Here is a 13,406-nt window from a genome sequence, read left to right on the forward strand (position 1 = left end):
ATTATTACAATGCTGTCCTGCGAGATTTCTACTTTCTAGGTTTATTAACTATGTTTTATATATTACCATTTCCACCTGCAATACTTAGTGTGCTATTTTGGTAGCTGTTAGATTCATAATTTCATGTACCTTTAAGTGTCTTTTCAAATGGTCAAACACCAACGCCTATAGTCCTTGTTTGTAAACGAATTTCTTTAAGTATTCCTTGCTATGAGCAAGAAAAAGTCATCAAAATTCTTGTTTCCTGCAGTGAGAATTTATGAAAGATTTATACATTAATTGAAATGGTAGTAAATCATAGTTTGTTTGATATGTTACCTCTTTGAATGCAAATACAATAAAAATTGTATGTTTCTTCGGAATATTACCACTTTGAACATATTTCCATGCTGAATAAATGAGGGATACACAGTGTTTGGTTGCATCATTAAGTAGCACGTGGTAATGCAAGTAGCTAAGGTCGAATTGAGTAGAGCCCTGAGCAGCAGTAGCTGTCGAGATGCGGAGAGAGGGTTTGCATCATGGCACAATAAGCAGGTTGTATAGCGGATGTACTGCACAGAGATTTCTATATGATATGTTCCATGATGTATGATCTGAAAATGAGGGATGGTTTTAGAGATGATTGTGTAAAGAGGCAGTACTTCCAAAAAGATAATTCATTTTGAGTTCGCTAGCTACAAGCTCAGGTTCACTGATTATTGCTGTGCGTATATGTCAATGTGTTTAATAATATCTACATTTCAGTTATCGGGGAGAGCTATCAATCATGAGTTCAGTATTGTAATAATAGAAATATTTTGTAGAAGCAGAAATTGTTACAGTTGACAAATCAGAAAAAGACAGTGCAGATTGTTCATACTAGTTTGAATGTACTTCTGTGCTACTGAAAGGACTAAACAGAATTTCAAAGTACTTCCTTTTGTCATTCGTAAATATTTTATAAAGCATATACATACTGTCCAAAGATAAATGTGTTTGATAAAATTTGCACTGTCACACCTGACACTTTTGCGTGAACAGAAATTAATCGTTTGGAAAAGAGAGTCAAGGACTAATTTACTAAAAATCCAATTTAAAAGAAACAAGAATAAGAAGGCAAACTGCCCTGCAGTGATTTGCTTCAGCTCATCGTTCTTGCAGTGCAACCAGAGTAGAGCCAAGTTGTCTGTTGCAAAGTAAGAATTTGTTGTAGGCCTAAATGAACATTTTTATAGATTAGGAACAGTTTTCAGTTAGTGAAATTCCATGTAAATTCAACAGATGTTTTCTTTAATAGTGCACATTTAAATTACGGAACATCTAATCATTCTGAACATTCTTGTGAATCACTCTTTTGTGAAACCTAACTTACGGATTTGTTAACATAGTATTGATTTAAGTGTCAGGAAGTCGTTTCTGAAAGTATTTGTATGCAGTGTAGCCATGTATGGAAGTGAAAACATGGACGAGAAATAGTTTAGACAAGAAGAGAATAGAAGCTTTCGAAATGTGGTGCTACAGAAGAATGCTGAAGATTAGATGGGTAGATCACATAACTAACGAGGAGGTATTGAATAGAATTGGGGAGAAGAGGAGTTTGTGGCACAACTTGACTAGAAGAAGGGATCGGTTGGTAGGACATGTTCTGAGGCATCCAGGGATCACCAATTTAGTACTGGAGGGTAGCATGGAGGGTAAAAATCGTAGAGGGAGACCAAGAGATGAATACACTGAACAGATTCAGAAGGATGTAGATTGCAGTAAGTACTGGGAGATGAAGAAGCTTGCACAGGATAGAGTAGCATGGAGAGCTGCATCAAACCAGTCTCTGGACTGAAGACCACGACAACAGCTTACGGACAGACAGGTGCATTTCAGGTTAATAAAAATCACATTCCTGAAAGGTAATTGCAAAAAAAATTACATGTTCAACAGTGGGGTAGCTACGTCGATTGCTGATAAGAATCTGAAGTCAGACAGCATTCAGACTGTTAACGAGAAATTCAGTTCCAGTTCCAGTGTACAACTTGCAACATACATACAAAATTTGAAGTGTTTTTTCCTTGTACTTCCGAGGATTTTCATTGAAGTTTCGTTTCCTATGATGATTTTGAACCAACAAGGATACTATAGGTAAGGCAGAACTCGCATTCTTATGGAGCGAGTTTCAGAGTGCAGAGTGCACTACCAACCATACATAGTTCTTCAGTGCTTTAATTTTATTTGATTTAATTACAGGAAATATGAAGGTATGTCCTTTGGAAAAATAGTGATCTATAGTCATTCCTATCTTTGTGTTATGCGAGCTTGTTCGCCCTCTGTAATGTTATCGTGTCGATCAGACATTGAACCCTAATCCTCCTTCCCAGTGAATACACTAGAAATATCTGATAATTGGTTTATGCGCACGGTTTCTTTTGTTGCGAAACTGAGGATTCTAGTACAAAGATACAGTGGGATAAAAGCACGTAATCTGGCGAATCGCATTATTCTGATCATCACCCAGGGCACATCTCATTTACCGCTCACAAAACAACTACACGAATTACCCGCAGTTTTTAGCACACACAGCTTTTGCAGATTGCATAGTGGAAGATTCTCTCTGCAAACACGAGTACCCACAGATACGCAGCTGAATTGGGGACAGCGGAATTTTAGGACCAGGGAAATACCTTAAGTCACTGTCGTGTTCTTCGGGCCATTTGAGGGCAGTTACAGCAGAATGGCGAGGAGTGTTACCATGCTGAAGTTCCAGTCTTTTTTTAGGGAGGACCGGGAGCATGCATTATAAATTGCTGAAGGAACACCGCCGTTTCTACGGTAGTTGCATTAGTGGAGGGTTTACATCGTTAACGTTGCACGTTGAGCACAGTGGCACAGATTTGTACGTTTCAGAAATGATGCCCGCCTTGAACGGAATGGCGGTAATAGTTTGACTTTGTAACTCTGATAAACCGCTCTTTTCATCCTTGACAGCAGAGAAATGCGTGCCGTCTGCCAGTCTCCGAAAACCCCTCTTTGCCAGTTAGCGTAGCGCGGCACGCCACGAATAGCAGGTTGTAAACTGGCGCAGTATAATTTCGGGACACGGGCGCTGTGGTATGCCGCCAGGAGATTCGCGTGCCAGCTAGGACAGCGCGCACTACTCGGCCGCTGGAGAAGCGCGCGTGCCCGCTATCTGCGTGTTCTCACCGGCGCGGCGCCTGGAGCTGGAAGGAGCCCGGGCTTCATTAGGCGCAGCTGCCGGCCTGGATTCTTCCGCGGGCCTGGAGTCCACGAGCCGCACTAACGAATGTTTATCGCTGCGGCGGTATCTCAAAGGCCCCTCCACTTTCCGGAACGATTGTTTGTTCCGCCGCCCCGAAACTCCCTTTGCTCTTGTTCCCTGAATATTGATGCGTACGTCTTCAGGTGTGTATTTGAAATGTAACCGCTCCTACACGTGCCACGGCCCGGTAGCAAGGTAGCAACGGCTACGCTTGCAAGAGGCTTCATCACGTATTTTATTTTTAAGTGTGGCACAGTCATCAAGAGGAATGTAGGTATGGACCCCACGAAAGATTTTAACGAACTTGACACCTACATCTACTTAGATGCTAGGCAATACGCCGTACGGCGCGTGGCGGATGATACCCCATGCCACACTAGTCTTTTCCTTTCCCGTTCCACTAGCAAACAGAACTAGAGAAAAATGGCCGTCTGTATGCTTCCTTAAGGGCCCTAATTTCTCGTATCTTGTTCTTGTTTTGGTCTTCAGTCCGAAGACTGGTTTGATGCAGCTCTTCATGCTACTCTATCCTGTGCAAGCCTCTTCATCTCCCACTATCTACTGCAACCTACATCCTTCTGAAGCTGCTTAGTGTATTCATCTCTTGGTCTCCCTCTACGATTTTTACCCTCCACGCTGCCCTACAATGCTAAATTTGTCATCCGCTGATGCCTCACAACATGTCCTACCAACCGGTCCTTCTTCTTGTCACATTGTGCCACAATCTCCTTTTCTCCCCAATTCTATTCAATACCTCATTAGTTATGTGATCTACCCATCTAATCTTCTTAGCACGACATTTCGAAAGCTTCTATTCTCTTTTTGTCTAAACTATTTATTGTCCACGTTTCAATTCCATACATTGCTACACTCCATACAAATACTTTCAGAAAAGGCTTCCTGACACTTAAATCTATACTCGATGTTAATAAATTTCTCTTCTTCAGAAACGCTTTCCTTGCCATTGCCAGTCTACATTTTATATCCTCTCTTCTTTGACCATCATCAGTTATTTTCCTCCCCAAACAGCAAAACTCATTTACTATTTTAAGCGTCTCATTTCCTAATCTAATTCCCTCAGCATCTCCCGACTTAATTTGACTACATTCCATTATCTTCGTTTAGCTTTTGTTGATGTTCATCTTATATCCTCCTTTCAAGACACTGTCCATTCCGTTCAGCTGCTCTTCCAGGTCCTTTGCTGTATCTGACAGAATTACAATGTCATCAGCGAACCTCAAAATTATTTCGTATCTTATCTTCTTGATTCTCACCCGCAATGTGTGTTGGAGACAGTAGAACCGCTCTGCGCCAGCTTCAAATCCCGGTTCTCTTAATTCTCTAATCAATGTTCCTCGAAAACAACGTTCACTTCTCTCCGGGATTCCCATTTGACTTCCCTAAACATCTCCGTGACATTTGCTCTACAGCGATACGCCGAAACATTTAAACGACCATGACTGTGTGAAGCAGGACACTACTGATGCCGTATCCTAACATTGTGGGTTTGTTTTTGCACTCATCCGTATTAACGTAGATGTATCTACATTTAGAGCTAGCTGGCGGTCTTCACACCAACTAGAAAATTTGTCTAAGTCATCTTGCATCTCCTACAGTCACACAACTTCAACACCTTCCCGTACACCACAGCATCATCAGCAAACAGTCACAAATTACTGCCCACCCTGTCCGTCAAATCATTTATGTATATAAGAATAAGAGCGGCCCTAATACACTTGTTACCCGCATGTAACATTTTCCCCTGACAGGATCTTTCGGCTTTCTACTAAGAAATGTGAAATTGTCCAACGTTCAGAGTAATTTTTTTTTAGAAAATCCTATGTTGCTGTTACCGTCCTCAATCCTTTTCTTTGATTAAAACATGTAACTGTACTGTGTACCTCATGACATAGTCAGTGTGATGCCGGCCGGGGTGGCCGAGCGGTTCTAGGCGCTACAGTCGGGAACCGCGCGACCGCTACGGTCGCAGGTTCGAATCCTGCCTCGGGCATGGGTGTGTGGGATGTCCTTAGGTTAGTTAGGTGTAAGTAGTTCTAAGTTCTAGGTTCTAGGGGACTGATGACCTCAGAAGTTAAGTCCCATATTGCTCAGAGCCATTTGAGCCATGGTCAGTATGATAAAAGCTGTCAATGTGTACAACTTTGCTGAAATGGCACAATACAATCTCTTTGCTACTATATCTTTGTTGTTGAAAAATGTTTCAATAATAATACACTGTTTTCATTTTTTGTTAATTGAATGCAAAAACTGCAGTACTTTTGAAATATTTTACTCCAGACAAAAGTTATTTTTAATTTCTCTTTGGAGTCTGCTTCACGTATTTTTGTTATAACGAAATATATTTTAAAATTGAAGAAAGGGGAGAGGCAACAAATTAATAACAATATGTGAGTTGCGTTATGTTCATGCTGATTACATTTGTATAGTGATTGTTTTTACCGTTACGCTGTGATGTACCACAGAATGGGACACATTTTTAATGTGCACTGTGCTAACTGCAACAACGGAATTATAAATCTCTGAGTGAACAGATAACTAGGATCTGTAAATGTTAAGTTTTTCTTTTACCATTGAGTCTGAGTTTACTTTCAGACAGTCATGAACGTTCCTACGAATATCAAAACCGGGCCAGACTTCTAAACAAATGTCACTGAAATGAAGCACAGAACAAAAGTGATCAGGAACAAGCTATTGTTGAAAACTGAAACTTGTATTTCATTAACAGTACTATGTATTGACATAATAAAGGGTATTTGGAGGCACTAAGCTCAGTGCTCAGTTAGATGAACAAAAGTGTAGGTCGACTAGGTCACATCAAGGAAAGAGACGTAACACAGCAAATCTTTCAACTGTAAATCGCGAAACAAATTTCTTGAAGCCATTATTTTGTAAAGTAGTGTGAAATATCGACCAATCGAGAGTTTACGGCACGTAAATAACAGGTAAGGTTTAAATGCTGGATAAAAAGATGTAAAAACGACAATAACTCTTTTTGTGTCTTTGACAGAGAATATCATTGCTTCTGGAAACGAGTGGTGACCTTAAAACTTAATCGAGAACTTCTGACGCCATCTAACTAGCATTTGTCCAGTACTTACAACTGATGACACTGCGTTGTGTAAAATAACTCCCGTTATGTAGTTTAGTCTCTGGAGCTTTCCGTTACTACCACAACTTGGTATGTACCCTAAAATTTGTGTTGCAAAGTTTCTCTGAATTTCGCGGGCTATCTTTCGATGGCACGTCTTTGTCGAGGAATTACACCTCCCATCCCACCTTAAATTGCCCTTACCTAACCAAAACATGGCTTAGGTCACTATCTAGGGAGGCGTAGCAGTGGTTAGCATTCGGAAGGGCGACGGTTCAAATACTCGTCCGGCATCCAGATTTAGGTATTCCGTGATTTCCGTAAGTAGCTTGAGGCAACTGCCATGATGATTCCTTTGAAAGGGGACGGGCGGCTTGCTTCCCCACCCGTGACACAGTCTGCGCTTGTGCTCCATCTCTAACGACCTCGAATTCAACGGAACATTACACCCTAACCTTTCTTCCTTTCCTCTTGGGTCACCCTTTCTCATGGATCCTATCATCAGACAAGAGATGAAGCCTATCTCGCATATGCTAATATTCCCACATCTTCTCCTTATAAACTCATTTCCTATCCCCCGCCTCCATCCTTCACTATCCATTCGAAACTCATCGCCTTAACTGTCTGGTGACGTTAGCCTTTACAATTATGTCAACTCTTTTCTCAATGATAGTCAAGACATTTCTGTAAGATCTTTCATTACCATTGTAAACTTCCAGATACACCGTCAGGAGAAAATATCATCTTAATGAGATGATATCTCGTCTATCATATGATTAACAGTAACATTTTCCTAGCACAAGTAGCAGCAACAAAGTACCCTGCACGAGGCTGAACCATAGCAGTTATGTCGTTCGCTACGTATTCGGCATAAACTCCTCGCAGACTTGTTTCTCTGGATCAGATGAATTTTAGGACTGTCCTTCAGTAACCCTAGAAACAGTTCCATCTCCATTTTCGTCATCTAAGACAGCCAACATAGTGAGAATATGTGCAAAATGTCAACATGTGAGTCATAGCGTTCTTCCTGGTGCGAAATACCAGCTCAATACTTCGGAGACGTTTTTTACAACGCTGGATCAGTCCAGTAGTAAAGTGGCTTATGTTGCGGTGGTGGGGATAACGCGGCCGCAGTTGAAGCGAGGAAATACCTGCGGCTTCAGAACTGGCTCCACATCTCGAGTGCGATCAGCTAACAGGTATGGGAGGTGTCGCTTGTCGTCGAGAGGAATTCGCGAGTTAATGTGCTCCTTCTGCAGGTAAATAAAAGAAATGGCCCAGACCAAGGAGATCTGCCGTTTCGCGAAAAAGACTCATCGTCACGCGTTTACCAGATGGTCGGATCGAACTGGCGAATAGCCAAACCATTAGACAGGCGGTGAGAAAACCTGACAAAGAAACGAAGGCAAAACTGTGAGAGGTGATACACAAAAAACAGAGAGCCTGAAGAATTTCCTCTGTGAAGACACACAGTGGTCAACCTCTATCGTATTGCTGATAGCATCAGTGTCTTGCGAAGCAGAGTTCACGGGCTTAAGTCACGCTTCCCTGATATGTGTGAATTCAAGAACGTCATTAATAAGCGTGTTGTCTATAGCTGCAATCTGAATGTATGCAGGGGGTTACAGAAGGAATGGTCAATATTCAGTGAGATGACAGAAACTATTAATCGACGCAAAAGCCTAGTAAACATGTGATCTAAAATACATACCGTATGGGCTATGAGCACTTCTTAATCTTCCAAAGTATGAAACAAATGTCTTCCACTGCAAGCCCTTTACTTTCTTTGTTTTGAGATGTAGTAATATGGACCAAAACAAGAAAAAATGGTTCAATAAACATGTACGCTACCGTACATACCATAAGAGGTATCAACACTTGTTAATCTTTTCTCATATGAAAACGTTTCTTCTAGTGGACAAGTGCTCACCGTTCTTACGGTATGCATTTTACAGCCCATGTTTACTAGACATTTTTTTCTTGTTTTGATCTACAGTCACTCCTTGCGGAGTTCACTCTTCGTGAAAAATTTACCTTATCCAGAAAACTAACTGTGGGCAGTCAACTCCTTTAAGGTCTATAGTATTAATTTAATGACCACAACTTCTAATGGATAACGCGATTTTATAGGCCCCAGCGATAGATCCTAAAGTGGGGGATTCACACAATAGTTTACTATGACATAAAGATGTCTGACAAAAAAATATTTCATTTAAACGCCAATTTATTCATAAGAACGTAGATGATCATAATACATGGAAAGAAGATAGACAGTTGACTAACGTTTTCTGTATGAAAATTCTGACTAGGGATAATAGGGATAGCAGTGTTGCTTGACTGCATGAGGAATTTCAACGTGTACGTGTTAAGTCAAAAATGGTCAGAAACCCAGTTTCAAAACTCATTCCCTCCTGATTGAAAACAGTACCTGAAAGCTGGTGACTAACTGAAAGATTCATACATTCAACACAAGTACGTCGAACCTGACACATGTGATTGTATATGCTGCTATGGATGTTCAACATAATCTGACATATGCCTTGATGAACACTGCTGTCATGCAGATACTCTCGAAAAGACAACAGCAGGTTGCTACAGCTGCAATACTATTCCGTGGACGTCCGCTAACTAGGAAGTCGCTGTGGTTAACACCATGTCTCACACAAAGTCGATGCAACCTCCACAGCATCTCGGCCCAGAATCTATACCACCTCCACCCGTCTCAACCCAGAGACAGTGCTGCGTACACCACATCTCGATCCAGAATCGAAGCCACCTCCTGCATATCCACCCAGATCGATGCCACCTTCAGCACCTCTACCACATCTCCACCCAGAGTCGATCCTGCCACGACCGAACTCGACCTTGAGACGATCCCACCTCCACACGATGCGTCCAAGAGTCGCCACCTCCACCAAGTTTCGACCCAGAGTCGATGCCACCTTTCCACGTCACGACCCAGAGTCAATCCCACCAACACTGCATCTCAACTCTGAGTTGATGCCACCACCAGTGCATCTTGACCAGAGTCGATGTCACTTCTACACATCTTGATCCAGAGTTGGTCCCGCCACCACCGCGCCTCGACCCAGAATCGGTGCCACCACCATTGTGTCTCATCCCTGACTCCTATATTTTTGGCTTTTTATTACGCTCTGGTCTACTTTTCCCCTCACAATGTCAGTCACCAACAGCAAAACTACTAAACACTGCAGCCCAATAGCGAGGTTTCCCTCCAGCACAGAAAATCCCGCGAAAACAGTACATCGCAATCAGGTGCCAGTCAAATAGCAGAACTCTCATCCACAACTAAAAACCGCTGCTCTGTAGTCGTGACATCACACTCTAACACACCAATCGCGTATCTTCGCAATTGTGGCACTGGTCCCACTTCAGAAGTACTCTGAAATTAGGAATGACAGCTCACGAGGCTGGAATATTATATTGAACAGCCTGTGTTGTCTACAGGGGCTGGTGGTTAGCCACGAAGGAGGTTCGCAAAACACGAGGAAGCGGCCCTAGCCTCCGCCTACTGTTCACAGCGTTTCTCCGACACCGGGCAGTCACTAGGCCGGGTAAGGTTGTAAAGCTGGACAATGGTTTGTTACCTCCTGGGATGTCTCGGTAGTTGCAGTTCTGCTCCCAGCAAAGTGCTGATTTCCGTAGCATTCTCTGTTCGCCCATCTCAACTCCCATGCACTGTGTACTCACATGCACGCATAACGCATTCAGAAGCAAGTGAGCTTTTTACAGTGTCAAATAAGGGAAATTAAGCTACATAGAGCACCGTGCTACCTATCATTGTGGTCCAAGATATGCAATAAAAACGTTCTCAAAGCAGTACCTCCTCTTATAATCCACTAATTACACAATTCCAAAAGAGGTGCGTTTCATAGTTCTGAAGACCAAGAAGTGCTCATAGCTCTTGTTGTTGTTGTTGTTGTTGTGGTCTTCAGTCCTGAGACTGGTTTGATGCAGCTCTCCATGCTACTCTATCCTGTGCAAGCTTCTTCATCTCCCAGTACCTACTGCAACCTACATGCTTCTGAATCTACCTAGTGTATTCATCTCTTGGTCTCCCTCTACGATTTTACCCTCTACGCTGCCCTCCAATACTAAATTGGTGATCCCTTGATGCATCAGAACGTGTCCTACCAACCGGCCCCTTCTTCTTGCCAAGTTGTGCCACAAACTTCTATTCTCCCCAATTCTATTCAATACCTTCTCATTAGTTATGTGATCTACCCATCCAATCTTCAGCATTATTCTGTAGCACCACATTTCGAAAGCTTCTATTTTCTTCTTGTCTAAAGTATTTATCGTCCATGTTTCACTTCCATACAAGGCTACACTACATACAAATACATTCAGAAAGGACGTACTGACCCTTAAACCTAGACTGGAAGTTATCACATTTCTCTCCTTCAGAAACGCTTTCCTTGCCATTGCCTGTCTACATTTTATATCCTGTCTACTTCGACCATCATCAGTTAATTTGCTCCCCAAATCCCAAACCCCTTTACTACTTTAAGTGTCTCATTTCATAATCTAATTCCCTCAGCATCACCCCACTTAATTCGACTACATTCCATTATCCTCGTTTTGCTTGTGTTGCTGTTCATCTTACATCCTCCTTTCGAGACACTGTCTATTCCGTTCAACTGCTCTTCCAGGTCCTTTGCTGTCTCTGACAGAATTACAGTGTCATCGGCGAACTTCAAAGTTTTTATTTCTTCTCCATGGATTTTAATACCTACTCCGAATTTTTCTTTTGTTTCCTTTAGTGCTTGCTCAATATACAGATTGGGGAGAGACTAGCTCTTAAGGTATGCAAATTGCGTCGAATGATCGCTCCTGTGATGTCCCTGAATATAGCGACTGGACGTCCTGGAACTAAGTGTATTTCTGTCTACTGATGTCTAAGATATCAATATGTCAATGGCCGAGCGGTTCTAGGCGCTTCAGTCTGGAACCGCGCGACCGCTACTGTCGCAGGTTCGAATCCTGCCTCGGGCATGGGTGTGTGGGATGTCCTTAGGTTAGTTAGGTGTAAGTTGTTCTAAGTTCTAGGGGACTGATGACCTCAGATGTTAAGTCGCATAGTGTTGTTGTTGGGTTGTTTTTGGGGAAGGAGACCAGATAGAGAGGTCATCGGTCTCATCGGATTAGGGAAGGAAGTCGGCCGTGCCCTTTGAAAGGAACCATCCCGGCATTTGACTGGAGCGATTTAGGGAAATCACGGAAAACCTAAATCAGGATGGCCGGACGCGGGATTGAACCGTCGTCCTCCCGAACGCGAGTCCAGTGTTTAACCACTGCGCCACCTCGCTCGGTCTATAGTCGTATTGTGCTCAGAGCCATTTGAACCATTTTTGTATGTCAATATGCGACCCTCTTTCGGCGCCTGGTTCCTGCTGGCTGACCAGCAGGTACGACCGGAAGTGGAGCGACAGACGCGAGAATCGCTGCTGAAGAAACGGCCGTCGATTTTCCGATAAGCTACTCGACTGCGGACGGCAGCCGTCGGCTGGACGCAGGCGCGCCGCAGCGGTGCGGACGATTCATTAATTAGGCAGCGGGTCGGCGGTGTGCGCCCAGCCAATTAATGGGGAGGCCGGCCCCGCGCGCTTCTGCCGCCGCGGCGGCTCCTCTGTGCGCTCGCGTGACACAGGCCGCTATTTTTGTGGCGCTCGTTTTGTGCTCCGCCGGCCTTCTCACTTGCACTCGTTATTTCCTCTATATATGTAGAATTGGTACAAGTAGGGCGGCCGGCGGCTAGAATGAAGACGGGTCCTCTGGAGGAGGGGCAAGGGGAGGGCAAAAAAGAGAGAGAGAGAGCGGACAGTCGCGCGACGTTCTCTCCCGCCGGAGAGGAGAGCGAAAAGAAGGAAGCAAGAATAAGGAAGCTGGGTAAAAAAAAGGAGGAACTCGTTTTCGATTTGGTCGCTAATTAGTCTCGTTAGCCGGCCAACCGGGCAAGCGAGCGGCCAGGCCGGCGGCGGGCTGCCCGGCGAGCCAACGCGACCATAAGCGGCGAGTGTGCGGCCGCGAGGCTGGCGGCGCGCCGCGCGGGCCCCGCCAGTGCTTCGCAAAGTGACCTGCCCGCTGCAGGCTCGGCGCGGCCGGTGAGTGCGCCAGGGTGCTGCCGCGGGTGGGGGCCGACGGAAGAGGCGCCGGCGCCGACGCCGACGCCGGGGCGCCCCCTGGGACCAGCTGCCGCCGCCGCCCGCGACGCACCTGCCGCCGCCGCCGCGCCGCGGCTCGCTGGCGGCCGCGGCGCGAGGCTGCCCGCCGCGTCACCATTGGATGGCACGTAATCACATGCAAACACCTGCTGCTCGCTGCGTCTTACCGGTTGTCGTGCTGGCCCGTGCTTATTGTCCGGAAACCTTCAGGATCGAGGTGACCGCCGATGGTGCTCGAGGTCTCCAAACACCTTACAGAGGACACCTACTACCCACCACCTTCCTTCACTTGTTCGTGTGCTGCGTCACTCGATGGAGGGGACTGAGTGAATCTGGAAGGGGCACATCTCACAACTCCGTTCCATCGGAGGGATTTCACAGCACTTAACTGTGCATGGGTGTACTGTCAGCGGTATTACTGCGATGGAGGAAGTGCAGATAATAATTCCTCTTGCTTGCCTACGCATTTGAATACAAGTTTACTAAAATTATTAAAGTTGATTGAATTCCCTAATAAGAACGTAGGCTTCCGCGGCCGTTGCCATAGTGATTAAAATTCTTCTGGGTATTATGCCGCGTCATTGCTAAAAAACTAACAACAATAATAAACTTTATTATTGTTTTTAGTTTTTAGCAATGACGTGGCATAATACCCAGAAGAATTTGAATCACTAATTGAATCCCTCTTTGCAGCTACTAAAAAAATGCGTATTTACTTTACCATAAGCGTTTGTTTTATTGATTAGAACAGTCGGTGATAGTGACTCTTGTCTGAATTTCCACTTATAAATGGAACTGTCGCCTGCTTGCCATTTTTGTAGGTATGCTTCATGTTTTGACCTAATATGACGTTGGCTCGCAC

This window comes from Schistocerca gregaria, chromosome 4 (assembly GCF_023897955.1).
Source record: "Schistocerca gregaria isolate iqSchGreg1 chromosome 4, iqSchGreg1.2, whole genome shotgun sequence".
NCBI lineage: Eukaryota > Metazoa > Arthropoda > Insecta > Orthoptera > Acrididae > Schistocerca > Schistocerca gregaria.